The following is a 12530-nucleotide window of genomic DNA, read 5'->3' on the forward strand; positions in this document are numbered from 1 at the left end:
CGCCTGTAAGGAGGAATCAGGCCTCTGTGTGGCTCTCCAGTGGGCCCCAAGGGTTGCGCTACATGCAACAAGTGGTACTCGAGCCCCTCTGCTCAGGGGTACAGTGTGTCCAGCCACTTACATAGGCTGTACCAGGCTTCCCAGCAGGCTGCGTCCCCATCGGCCTCAGGCCCACCTTCCGCTGGGCCACTCAGTTCAGGGCCTTTAATTCACAGAGGGGGAAGCACGGTGAGCTCCCTCCGGTCCCTCCAACTCAAGCGCTGGGTTCAGGGGAGTGAAGGCCAGCAGAGAGGGCCACCCGACGAGCAACAGATCCCGGAGTCTCTCATCAAGGCAGGGCCAGTAACCAAAGATAGTGCACCTCGGTCCACGATTCGGCCGCCTCCTCAGCCCGATGTCGATATCCACGAATGTCGAGTCCAGCTCATGGGGCCGGCCAGATAGTCTCCTGTGGTCCCGTTCCCCCACCTCAGTAGGCAAAGCAGACCCTGGTGGGAGACAGTTCGCGATCTCAAAGGACAGGCACCTCCAGGCTGCCCGTGCCCGAAACAGTCAGGACAGATCCCCAGGGCTCCTTCACTCCAGCAGCAGTCCTCTGTGGGGGTTGTGCCACCATTGTCGTGGTCCGTTCAGCCCACCAGTCGGACCCACCCCCCCAGCCGTTGAAGCCAGGCAATCTCTGGTGTCACTGTCCCCATGTGCCGGAGTCTGGCAGGTAGATGGCGTAGGCTCAGGGGGCCGCGGAACAGCGGGTAGTAGACGGGTTAAGCCAGGCCCCGGCAAGTCCGGGAGAGCCCATGAGGTCACCCGTAGCTGCAACAGGAAGGCGCCAGTAGCGGTCCCAACCGAGCGGGCTCAGCACTTGTCAGCTCAGCCCGATTTGTGGCCATGCCGCTGTTCAGGCTCGTGGGGCAGTCAATAGGAGTCCGTTTCTGCACCTCCCGAGCAGTCCAAAGCAACGGGCAGAGAGGATGGCTTAGGGTGTCGAGGGATTAAGCACGGCTATCAAGCACAGGCCCGGGAGCGGGAGCTACACTTAAAAGCTATGTCACCACTATGGCAGTCTATTCAGTCCTGAGGGCAGGGCGCTTGGTTATAAGAGTGAGGGTACCTCTGCATGAGAAGGACACCCCTACAAACCATGTAGTTGATTTGGCAGGCTTTGCAAGTGCGGTCAGCCAATTTAATACATACAGTGGACATCAGTCATTACGAGATATCTAACTGTATAGAGGCTGCACCGAACCTGGTCATGTTTGGTATCAAACATGTCGGAATCATACCCCACTACAGATTCCAGTGTTGGAAGTATGATCCCATGTACTGGGGGCTCCTTTGGCGTACCCCCTGTACTCCTGGTTACAGCCTTTCAGGGTCTGACAGCAAGCTAGTGCTGCTGCCGACCACAGACGCAATTTTGCCCTCCTGCTGTTAAGCCAAGCTTGAGCAGGAGAAGGTAGAACAATAGTTTTCCTGTCACAGGGTGGTGTGACACCCCCCTTCCAGACAGAACTTTGTGTATTGGGCTGGGGTGAGTGCTTGCCTGCGCCACAATACCGCTTTGAAGGGCACATTTGGTGCCCACCTTGCAACCTCCAGTTTCACTGCAACAAATGATGGACAGAATGCTGAATGATTCAAACATTCGCTCCAGTCATGTGATCTGGGTTAAATCCATCCTTCTTTTGCCCACTACGCCACCCCAGTTTGGGCCAGCCATATGCAAATCAGTCTCATGTGAACAGTCCAGCCCGAACTCCAGTTTGAGCCAGTTAAGGGAGCGCTTCGCTCATGCTCTGGTGCAAAACTGTAAAAAGGACATTGGTATCCTCCCCTCTGTCCAGCCACTCTGAGTTGTTCAAACCCTTTCCTTGGGGTACTTAAGTTCTTTAGATTTGTCGTGGGACAAGACTCAAGACTGAAACCACATCACTCTTCAACCATCTGGACACCTGGACTTCGCCTGGAAACTAGATTGCATCAAGGAAGACTCCTGCTGCTCCTGGTCTTGCTGTTCTGCAGGTCTTCTTTGTCGTCTGTGCTGCTTCCAGGATCTTCACCAGACCTGTGGGCATCAAGGACACCCGAAGTAATCTCTGTTGGAGTAAAGGAGTCACGCCTCTGCATCCGCAGGCACAGCAACCAAGCTGACCGGTCTGCTGCTCCTGTGGTCCTGTGGCCCAGCAATACATATTGTGGTTCTTCAACTCTCTCAAGGCCGGACTTGTCCACATTGCAATTTTAAGGACTGTATCCCTCGTCGGAATCGCTGAAACTGAAACCCTGTGCTCTGCGTAGTCTAGCTGTTGCCAGGGCTTATTGGCTCTGCACTCTAGAGATCTTCGGGCTACAAGACGCTCCAGCATTTCTTACTGCCAAGTACAGCATTCTCACCGCATCCACTGCACCGTGGACCTTCCTTCTTGGTATGCTGCTCGAGGTGCTCTTGCGACTCCAATGTGTTCGGTACATGGATCCTTCTTAGGGTCTTCACCTGCTTCAGTTTGCTCCGCTACTTGCTTAGGGTCTGCTCAGACTCTCCTGCTGTTCTTGGACCTTACTGGTCCTAATGTTGCTTCTTCGCTCTCCACCCCAGTTGTGTCTACCAAGGCTTGCAGTGCTCACACCGGACACCGACCACCTAGTCACCGACATCCGACGTGGGACAGCTCGTGCACGGCTCTTGGTCTCCATAAGCGTCGCCTATCAACTGTTTTAAACCGTCCAACATCGGTGGACATTGCTCTTCCGTGCCTCCTGGTCACTCACGTCAAGAATCCTCCCTTCGGGATCTCACCCGACTTTTTCACCTTCTCCAGTCACTTTTCTCCAAGTCTTCTATTGTCTTATATGGAGGTTTCTGGCGTCTCTTCACCCCTATGCACCTGGCTTCCCTGGTGTAGATAACCTCGTCTCTGGGGCATCCAAGGATAGGCTCTCTAACCTTCCGTCCACCGAGGGAATTCTTCGGGGTCCTCTGGGAAGGTACTCTTTCTGTAAAACTGCAACCGCAACTTCTCCACTGACTTCCATTGCGTAGTCGGCTGTGTTTCCACTCTGCACACAGTCTCCGTGGGGTTCCTTTACCTTGGATGGTTCTGTGTGTCCTTGGCTCCACTGGGTCTTCTGGTCCAACTCCCGACCTCTTCTGCAGTTCGAATTCCACTTTCTTAATATTTGGTTTGGTCTCGCCCTGACGACCACTGTATTTTGTGCTACTTACACAATAATACTTAATTTGCAATAAGGTAATTGTGTTGATATTTCTGGATTGGAGATATATTAATGTATTAGTGAGCGTTGTGTAATAAATATAAGTATGTTTATAAATACGCTGTGCGGTTCTCTTTCATCTAACTTACATCTTAAGGTTAAACTGGTAAAACAAGCTGCTTAAAACTCCTTCAGGATAAGTCTGTAGGCTGCTCTCCACAGCTACCACTTTCAGAGCTATCTATGGTTAACAAAGACCACTAAAATCACCCTAAGTGTTGCCTGGATTAAAGCAAGGTGCAGCACTTAAATAGGTGTGCACCATATACTAAGCCAACCTCCTACAACTACCCTCTGATACGGCTAGCTGCTCGACCACACTATCACAAATAAAACTTTAAATATTATTTACTTAAGCCAATGTAAGCCTCTGGGGATCAACTAGACTCTGAGCACACTATACCTTACTTGGGTATAGTATATACAGAGCCAAATTGCTACAAGCAGGAGTAGCAACCACTGCCTACTTCTGAATTCAGAACTCTTTCCATAGCTCCCTTGGCCAGGAAAGCAGTAACTTCCTCTTGGAGTAAGGCTAGATGATCATCTGCCAGCCATTCTGGTGGAATAGGAGGAGGAGAAGAAGAAAGAAAAGCCTTCCTGAATGATCTGCAAGACCAATCTGTCCGATGTTATGGATCTACAGAGGAGGAAATGATGATAAATTCTCCCTCAGGCTAGAAATGGTCTTGCAGACTAAAACTAGGAGTGCTTGGGGTCTGCAGCTGCAAGAGCTGGGTGATGACTTCTGGCTACCATTCCGAGGTTGGAATGAACCACGTCCATGCACAACTTAAGGCGTTTGCACAGGTCGGTGGCTGAGATGTAACTGATGCTGTTAAAAATCCCTTCCAGTGCCACGAAAGGGGCGAAAGCTAGACTGGCCACGATGTGTGACCGAGAGGCCCAAGGCTCAGGCCACAGCACAAGAATCCTTGAAGCAATCAATCAAAGGCAGTGTCTGCTTTCTCTCCAAAAAGACGAGCTCTGTCAAAGGGCATGTCCATGAGTTTGGCCTGGACATCATCCAAGAAGCCAGATGTTCTGAGGCAAGCGTGGTGCCGTAAAACCACGGTCAACGAAACTGCTCTGCCTAGGAAGTCAGTTGTTTCTAAACACCTAATGGTGAATTTTGCTTTATCGCTCCCTTTCTTCACTCTCTGGGAGAGTACGGACCGGGCCTCCTCCGGGATCTGTGGCAGAACCACAACAACTGTCTCCCAAAAGGAGTGGGAGAAACAGCTCAATAAGCATGCAGTAATCACTGACAGCAATGTCAGCTGGAAGAAGAAAGCATTGCCTTCCCAAGTGTGTCCAGCCTCTTCGATTCCCAATCCGGAGGAGTGGACGGGAACGTGCCATGCAATGTCAAAACCTGGACCACCAAGCTCTCAGGAGTAGGGTGTTGGCTGATTAAACTTGGGTCGCCCAGCGCCCGTGGATGTCAGCGTGAAATTGTCTTATTCATAGGAGCCTCTGTGATAGGCTTGGACCATGTGCCTAGAAAGACATCGGTTATTGCTTCATTAAAGGGCAATAGGGGTTCGGAGGTGGAAGCCATAGGCTGAAGCACCTCGATTGAGAGATTAGTCTGGACCTGAAGAGAGAACAGCTCCAGTTCAAGGACCTCTGCTGCCCTCGTTACCATCATGGCATAAGAAACTCCATCCTCCTAGCCACAGTGGCGGCAGGTGCATATCAGTTTTTGGCGATGTGTCCAGTCCACTGGCTTCTCAAAGGCACTCATTCCAGTCCATTTGCTCTGCAAGAGCATCCAGTTGATGTACAAGAGGGTCCGTTGACCCCTCACAATCCTCACCCATGCCTGAAACTTCCTCAAAATGAACAAGCAAAGACATAGTACCTCTGGGTTCCAACAGAGTCTTCACCGATCGACGCCAATCTGACTCAGAGTCATCCAGTATAAGCATGGGGCTGGCGCCGGAGACACTGGAGGCACCAACTTCAGGTCCGACAAAAGAGAAGGTTGCGTTGGCACGACCGGCGACGACACAGATACAGAATCGGATCTAGGAGGCCCCACCAGCGCCGTGGACGGAGCAGACAACATCGAACCAGATAGGGCCCCCTTTTGACCCTACGAGCACAAAGGCTCATCAGAAGGGTCGACCCACTCAAATACACAACACATGGCCTCGTAAAAAAAGTCCTATATCTGAGCAGGGGTCACTACCTTAAAAACGGTTAGGTATCGATTCCTTACCTTAGACTAGATACCCCAGCAATACCAACACCGGAGGTGGGTCTGCGAACTAAGTTCACACCAGAAAGTCCTGGAGAACAGACTGGGCAAAGAAGCAGTCTCTCCAGACTTGACTGTCCAGGCAATAATGTTTGGTGAGCGTGTGCAGAGATGCCCATGTAGCTGCCTGACTGCTTTGTTACGGGGAGTTCCCCATAATGATATCTGTGGTAGCTGTCGTCGCCCTGGTGGAATGGGCACACAATCCCACTGGAGGCTCATTCTTTGCCAAAGAATAGAAAGCTTTGATGCAGCAAACTACCCACCTGGAGATAGTCCGTTTGTGCACAGCCTGACCTTTCTTGGCGCCCATGTAGCAAAAGAGTTTGTCATCCACCCAGAATGGTTTGGTGCAATCCAAATAGAAGGAAAGCGCACGTTTTGGATCCAGACAGTGGAGCCTCTCTTCCTCTTTGGAAGGATGCAAAGGCAGAAAGAAGGTGGGCTAAGTGATGGTTTGGCCAATGTGGAAAGACGTAACCACCTTGGGAAGAAAGGAGTGTCAGGTTCTGAGGACAACCTTGTCCGGATGAACAGCCAGAAAGGGGGTCTTGGAAGAAAGAGCTTGGAGCTCAATCATCCTGCAGGCAGAGGTGATGGCCACCAGAAAGGTGCTTTCAAAGTCAGAAGCCTGAGAAGACCGTTATGTAGCGGCTCAAAGACAGCACACATAAGGTATGTAGGAACCAAGGTTAAGTCCCACTGGGGGATTACGGAGGGAACAGGAGCAATGCCCTTAAGGAAACGATTTGATCCATCATGCACCTGCAGCCGAGTTCATTCGCCCTGGCGTTCAGGGAACCGGCCAGGTGTTGAACCACCAGGGATATGCCCTAATGTTCCAGACATGTCCAGAGGCGGCGAGCCTATTGACGTAGTGTCCACGACCCCACCTCACCTTCTTTGTTGCAGTACCACATGGCGATGGTGTTGTGCGTGAACATTTGCACTACTCTTCCCCCGACAGAGGGAAGGAATGCTTTGAGACCAAGACGAATCGCCCGAAGCTCCAGAAGGTCGATATGGATCCCTGACTCCGCCAGACATCAGAGGCCTCTGATCCTCCCCATGTGGCCGCCCCAACTTAGAAGTGATGCATCCGTCACCACTGTAAACGCTAGTTGGGGAAGGGAGAGGGATCTGCCGTCGACCCAATCCTGGTTTGTTAGCCACCACTGCAATTGGTGTGCAGTGCCCTACGAGATCTGGACGCAATAGGACAGTTTCCCCTAATGTTGTGCCCACAGGAACTTCAGGTTCCACTGCAGAGCCCACATATGCCATCTGGCATGATCCACCAGCAGGATGCATGAGGCCCAGTAGCCTGACGGTCATTCTGGCCGAAAGATAGAGGCTGAAAGATCGGAATTACAGCCCAAATATCCCAGACTTGCTGTTCGGGAGGATGGACCCGAAACTGCCCAGTGTCCAGAACCGATCCGATGAAGAGGAGCTTCTGAGAGGGGGTCAGGTGCGACTTTGGCATGTTGATGAAGAACCCCAGCGAATGCAGGAGGTCGGCCGCAGTCTGGAGGTGGGAGGCGACAGACTGGGGCGAGCCTGCCTTTAACAGCCAGTAGTCAAGATAGGGGAAGACTGGAACCCCTGATCTGCGCAGATGAGCTCCGACCACCACCATTACTTTCGTGAACACTCGAGGGACGCTGGTAAGGCGAAACGGAAGCATGGGAAAATGCTCGTGGCCTACTGTGAACTGCAGGTAACGCCGGGAGGAAAGGGATCGGAAAATTAGCGTCCTGCAAGCCCACCGCTACCATCCAATCACCAGGGTCGAGGGCAGACAGGATCTGAACGAGCTTCAACATCTTGAACTTCTCCTTCGGGAGGAACCGGTTGACGTTGCTGAGATCCAAGATAGGACCTAGGCCTTTGTCCTTCTTGGGCACCGGAAAGTAGTGGGAATAGCAACCACGACCTCCGTCTGGGACAGGAACGCACTCAATGGCTCCCTTGGCCAAGAGTGCCGAAACTGCCTGTTGGAGACGGGCCAGATGATCCCCCGACATGCAATGGTACCGAGGTGGCATGAATGGAGGGGTAGTCTCGAAGGGGAAGGAGTAGCCCTTTCGGACTATCTGCAAAACCCACCTGTCCCACGTGAAGGTGCGCCATTTAGATAGGTGGTGGCCCTGAAAGGTCGGACTAGGAGTGTTTGGAGGCTGCTGCAGAGGGGGCTGTGATGGACTGGCCCGCCCGCTGGCCCCCAGAACCACGGTAGTGGTTCCCATGTCCCCGGACACGCAAGGGCTGAACAGCTTGCACTGGCCTGTGGCTCTGGGCAGGACGTGGTGGGGCACCCCTTCCGTAGACCCAAAAGGGGCAAAAAGCTGACTGCGCAGGGCGGGTGGTGGAGAGGCCCAAGGACCTGGCCGCAGCCCGAGAGTCCTTAAAGCACTGCAGCGGGTTGTCTGCCTTGTCGCCAAATAGGCAACGGTCATCAAAGGGCATATCCATAAGGGTGGATTGGACATCCCCTAAAAAAAGTCAACCTCAACCAGGCGTAACGTCGAAGGGCTACCGACATGGAAATTGTCCTACCTAGTGAGTTGGTGGTATCCTGCCCACTGAGGATGGTCAACTTTGCAGCGTCTCTCCCTTCGACAACTACGCAAGAAAGTACCGCCCGGGCATCCTCCAGGCACTGAGGCAGCACTTGCGCAACCGTATGCCAGACAGAGTGGGTGTACAGCCCAACAGACATTCAGTGTTTACCGACCGCAGTCCCAAGCTGGAGGAAGAAAACATCTTCTTCCCAAGATGATCCAGCTTTTTGGATTCCTTATCAGTTGGAGCGTTAGGGAATGTGTCCTCGGAGGTGGAGGTTTGGACCACCAAGCTCTCAGGGGAGGGGTGTTGAGAGAGGAAAGATGGGTCACCCGGAGACGAGCAGTGGTGTTGGACAATCATCCTATCCACAGGAGCCCCTGTGTTGGGCATGGACCAGTGCCCAAAAGGATGTCAGTGAGGGCTTCAATAAACGGAAGCAGGGGCTCCCAAGAACTCGCTGCCAGTTGAAGCACCTCTGTTAGGAAGTTAGTCCTGACTGCCACAGTAGGTACCTTGGAGGTAAAGAGCCTCGGCCGCCCTATGCAACACCACGGAGTAAGACACTCCCTCTTCCGTAGCCACGGGCGGAAGAGGCAACATGGTGAGGTATCCAGACCACTGGCTTCCCAAAGTTCCTCTCTCCAGTCCGGTTCATAGCGTAATTGGTAAGTTAGAGGGTCTCTAGGCCCCTGCCAATCCTCCTCACCCTCTTCTGGCTGCCAATCTGGTCTAAAAGAGCGAGGGTAGAACAAGGGCACAAAAGTACCTGTCTGTGCCGGATCCGGTGTCATTCGAAGCTGGTCCGGCTCCACGATTGGTTGACGCTCGTCCGGATCCGCGTCTACATTAAGGTGGAGGCCGGGGTCGACGTTGGCTTGGGACACAAGGCGGTCCTTCAGGCTGCTGTTTATTTTGTAGGCGAATAGTGGGAGTTCCCAACTTCAGGTTCCTGAGTTGATGGTACGCCAGTGTTTCCAGATGATGGTGGGCTTGATATTTCCCGTGTGGTGTCCTGTAGGAGTGCTTCACGGTTTTGGTTTCGTGCTCGTTTTCTGGATAATTTTCTTTGGGTAACCACGATCCTGTAGTTTTGATGCCAGGGTAGTTGATTGTTCGTTGTAATCCTTGGTCTCACTGCAATTCCTGCTGATACGCAGGAATTGTCCAAATGGGAGGTTCTCTCTCAATGGCCTGGGGTGGAAGCTCTCAAGCTGGAGAAGGAAGTGCCTGGCTGTAGATTTGTAAAACGTTTTGGTTTTGAGCGTGCCTGCCTCGGCTGTTATATTGAGGTCCAGAAATGCCAGTGTTTGGGAGCTGCAAGTACTGGTGAATCAGAGATATGGGTCTCTCTCTTTGAGCCATTTGAGGAACGGTGTTAAGGGACTGGGGGTTCCTTCACAGATCACAAAGCTGTTGCATTTGTAACGGTGCCATATTCAGATTTTGGACAAGTATGGGTTAGTCTGTGAGGTTATATTTGTTTGTTCAAAATGGTTGACATAGAGTCCTGCCACACTGGGGCCGAAAACGCTCCCCATTGATGTGTCGTTGGTTTGTAAATAGTATTCTCCTTCATATTCATAGTAATTTTCTTTGAGTGCAAGTTTGGCGCAGTCCAGGATGAATTCCCTAGATGTGTGGTATTGCCAGGGAGTGTCCATCAGGATGTCATGGAGAACCTTCAGGGTGGCGTCCTAGGGTAGACTGGTGTAGAGGCTCTCTACATCAAGTTCTACCATAAGTTGGCTTGTCGGGTCAAAATCCAGGTCTTTGATGATGTTCAGTAAGTGCTTGGTGTCTTTGATATATGTTGCTGTTTTTTGTACCAAGGGGTTTAGATAGAAGTCGCAATATCTGGAAAGGGGTTCCAGAAGCGAGCTGAAGCCATACACGATGGGGCGTCCTGGTGGGGGCCTAGTTTTTTTGTGGACTTTAAGCACTGTGTAGAAGTATGGTACCTTAGTGTTTTTAGTGCATAGGTTGTCTGCCTCTTGTTTGGAGATGAGATGATCGCCTCCCCTTGTTCCACTAGGTTTCTGATGGATGCTTGGACCAAGCATCCATCAGAAACCTAGTGGACCAAGCATCCATCAGAAACCTAGTGGAACAAGCGGAGACCGAACATCTCATCTCCAAACAAGAGGCAGATATGTCCTTTTCCGAATATATAGATAACATCTTTATGATCTGGGAAGGAACCCCCAGTTCCTTAACACCGTTCCTCAAATATCTCAATGAGACAGCCCCATATCTCCGATTGACAAGTACTTGCAGGTCCCAAACACTGGCATTTCTGGACCTCAATATAACAGCCGAGGCAGGAACGCTCAAAACCAATATGTTTTACAAACCTTCAGCCAGGGACTCCCTTCTCCGGTTTGAGAGCTTCCACCCCAGGCCACTGAGAGAAAACCTCCCATTTGGAAAATTCCTGCGTATCCGCAGGAATTGCAGTGAGACCAAGGATTACAACCAACAATCAACTTCCCTGGCATCAAAACTACAGTATCGTGGTTACCCCAAGAAAATCATCCAGAAAACGAGCATGAAAACAAAACCGTGAAGCACTCTTGGAGGACACCACACGGGAAATATCAAGCCCACCAATGACCTGGGTTACAACCTACAACGTAGCACCGAACAGGGTATCCAACATCATCCGGATACACTGGCGTACCATCAACTCAGGAACCTGAAGTTGGGAACTATTCGCCTACAAAAGGAACAGCAGCCTGAAGGACCGCCCTGTGACCACACGACCAAGGATACAATCTAGACCCATGCCCACTACAGTCCTTACTACATGGGGCCTTCCTCCAATAAATGGAAACTACCTATGCAACGATTTCAGTGTTTGACACCTAACACGCACATCCAAGACCCTCTCGTTGGAACCAGGAAAAACCTGGAAACAACTCCAGCATACAAACTGCAACACCACCAACATAGTGTACCTCATCAAATGCCCATGCAGCTTACCATACGTGGGCATGACCACCAGCAAGGTGTGCACCAGAATTGTCAAACACCGGAGCAAAATACGATGCAAGAAAAACATCAGCCGCCTGACTGACCATTACCTCCAATTAGGACATACCCCAAACAATATGTACTGGACAGTGATCGAACATTTCCGCCAGACACCCCAGAACAATGATACATTCCTGTTGACCAAAGAACAACAATGGATTTATCGTTTGTCTACCCATATCCATGGGCTCAATGACTTTATTCTGTGGCATAGCCTAAATTGCTGAATCACCCTTTTGACATCACAAGACTTGAGGTGTCTCCGACTCAACACACTGAGCAAACCACCCCCTCCTTTTTTCCATATCCTCCGGTATGACCTCAGTACCCCAACACCAATTCATGGGCTGGACACTTAAAATGATTTTGCACAACTATATAGCTATATAGTTGGGCCTCCTCAGTACCGTAAATGTGGGCAGTCATGCCGTGGATCTTAGCACACCTGCTACACCAGCAGTTAGATGGTTCATGCTCGCCAGTCGAATACCCTTCTCAATTACGAGTGAGCCTGGTGTTTCTACTACCCTAGTAAATCCACCTACACTAAACGTAATAGAGGCCACCACCAAGCATATATCTGTCAGTACACACTTTCTTTTAAATGGTTCCCAAATGCTTTTGCTTTTTCCCGCAAGTTAGTACCTCGCCATCTGCTCCGTTAGACGATATTACGGTTTTCCCATCACAGAGCAGTGACTCTTTTTCTACATCTCCATGACAACCAACCCCAGTGTTTACATGATATGAACCTTAAACTGCATCACTGGCTCTAACGAGTAACCGCCCACCATTGCTCACACGTCACGGGAGCAGGCGTAGCCACTAGATTAGACCTGCTGTCTAGGTTTTCTCTTTTTCCCTGAAGACGCTACTCACTCAGGGCATCAATTGACAATACCGGGCCAGCCTTCGGAAAGTATTTAAACGCACACGTGAACCCGGCCCCAGTATCGTCGGAGATCTGTGGCAGTAACAACAGGTTGCAAGGAGGGTCCTGAGCTCAAACGCAGTAAGTCTTGAGGCACTACCACGCCGCGACTGACCGGTAAGACCTTTCCTTTTCAGATCATAACCATTGGTCAGCGCGCAAATTCCGCTTTTTCCTTTTCCTCAACAGCCAGTACCCCTGCAGGATACTCATTGGGTTCTAACAGCAAAACGCTTGTGTGAAAATAACGTCATTCCTCCTCACTACTTTTGTCCTCGATATTATCGCCACTCACTTTACCGCATATACCGGGCTTTCACAGTAAATACGTTCACCCCGCCGCTAGCTCTGCAACCGCACAATAGTGACGGCTCAAATGTCTTGACGTGATTATGCATATTATGCTAACCCGCATCTCTGTATGTTTGTTATGTCTTGTATGTTTGTTTGTACAGTAATGTCCTG

This window comes from Lissotriton vulgaris, unplaced genomic scaffold (genome assembly GCF_964263255.1).
Source record: "Lissotriton vulgaris unplaced genomic scaffold, aLisVul1.2 SCAFFOLD_1849, whole genome shotgun sequence".
NCBI classification, from domain to species: Eukaryota; Metazoa; Chordata; class Amphibia; order Caudata; family Salamandridae; genus Lissotriton; species Lissotriton vulgaris.